This window comes from Temnothorax nylanderi, unplaced genomic scaffold (genome assembly GCF_030848795.1).
Source record: "Temnothorax nylanderi isolate EJ_2023f unplaced genomic scaffold, tnyl_v1.0 TNYL_tig0545_pilon, whole genome shotgun sequence".
In the NCBI taxonomy this organism is placed as follows: domain Eukaryota; kingdom Metazoa; phylum Arthropoda; class Insecta; order Hymenoptera; family Formicidae; genus Temnothorax; species Temnothorax nylanderi.
In genome coordinates, this window is record NW_027249607.1 from 110213 (window position 1) to 111955 (window position 1743).

General features: G+C 34.8%; 1 long non-coding RNA gene across 1 annotated transcript; it reads left to right on the plus strand.

Annotated features, from left to right (window-relative positions):
• Window positions 1-421: 421 nt before the first annotated feature.
• On the plus strand, window positions 422-772 carry LOC139783813 (uncharacterized). Its single transcript, XR_011721388.1, has 2 exons — window positions 422-544; window positions 600-772. It is a non-coding gene; the product is annotated as an uncharacterized lncRNA (long non-coding RNA).
• Window positions 773-1743: the final 971 nt, after the last annotated feature.

The following is a 1743-nucleotide window of genomic DNA, read 5'->3' on the forward strand; positions in this document are numbered from 1 at the left end:
TGCAGAATTAAAATTATGTCTAGACAAATATTAATTCTGAATTTATTTTATGTTATGACATAAAAATTTTCGGGAATTAAAATTATGTACATATTGTAATTCACGAATTTTACTTATGTACACAATTTGATTCTTAAATTTTTATTACGTACATAATTGTAATTCTCGAATTACTCTTTTTCTTTTAGTAAGTAACGGTTATCTTTAACAAAGAATATTTTCTTGATAATAATCTTAAAAATGTACTTATCACAAATTTTAGAAAAAATCTTTGTCATGTACTTTGTCATGTACTTTGTATGAAAAAAAGAATTTATACTCCTCAAAGAACATTATAAATATTATCAAAGAAAAGTCAAAATAATAAGTAATCGAATTTTTGTTTTAATTTTATATTCTTAATTGAAGAATTAAACAATTAGATGCCTCTTCTTGCAAGACCTTTCATATCATTGTGAGTCGTGTCGACAAGATCGTCAAGTCTTCTCCCAGAGAGTATTCATTATGTACATGGCTCTGTATTCCACGTTATTCAGACCGAATGGTGAGTTTCCTAAGGAATCTTTTAATATCTCAACATTAATTGAACAAATTTACAGATATGGATCAATTGGTCTATGTTTCTGATACTTTGAATCAGTAAACTCACCATACGGTACGGAGAACGTGTAACTTAATTTCTGTAACTGCCGCTGAAGATGGCTCAAAACTGAGCCGAAACGTACAGATCGATGTAATGTATCAAAACGACGAATAAATCAGTTATTTCTGATATTACGCACTGTGATCTGCGTCTGACCTCATAGCCTTGACTTCTCCTATTTTAATCTCGAGGGTCCTCATATTACTTTATTTATTATTTTGACTTTTCTTTAATAAAATTTTATTATGTTCTTTGAAGGAGTATAAATTCTTCTTTCGAGTACATGATAAAGACTCTTTCTAAAATTTGTACATTTTAAGACTATTATCAAGAAAAATATTCTTTCTTAAAGACAACCGTTACTTACTAACAGAAAAAAAGTAAATTGAATAATCGCTTTTTAAGCAATACAATTGATATTTACTGTGTATGCATGTACACACGTATGTACATAAGTACGCACAAAAAATTTTCTATGTTGTTAGAAAATTTTATTTCTATTTAAAAAAGGGAAACTATCATCGCTCAGGACGGGGGCCCGGCGTTACGCGCCGCTCGTGCCGCTTGAAGTAAACAACTGCCCGCGCGCCGACCGCGAAGCGGCCGCATCTCGCCGCGCGCTTGGATTTGGCGGTGGGCCCGGGCCAATACGGCGATTTTTAATCATTAATAACTCATCACTATTGCGAAAATTGCAAAATGGTATATGACTTTTCGACTCAGTTTGGCTCGCTCTATCTAAATATGAAAAAAGTACCAAACATTCTGATACACCCTGTATATATAAGGGGTAAAAACCATAGTGGTGTAAGTCAAATTTTTAAATATATATATATATATATTTTTTTTGTTTCGGAGGAGGAGAGAAAATGCCTCGCGCATTCTACCGAATGCCGGCCCTCGGGATATGTGGGATTTGCACCCACTAAAACTCTCCCCCTAACAATCAGCACGCTGGACAACAGTTACGTCACGCGGGAGACTCGAGGTATTACTTCACGAGACGCAACAGTCCTCACGCAGAGGCGACAGAAAACGTAAACCAGAGACAAGGATCACACGTTGGATCAGGACAGGGATGCCAAGAACCCCAGGGGATG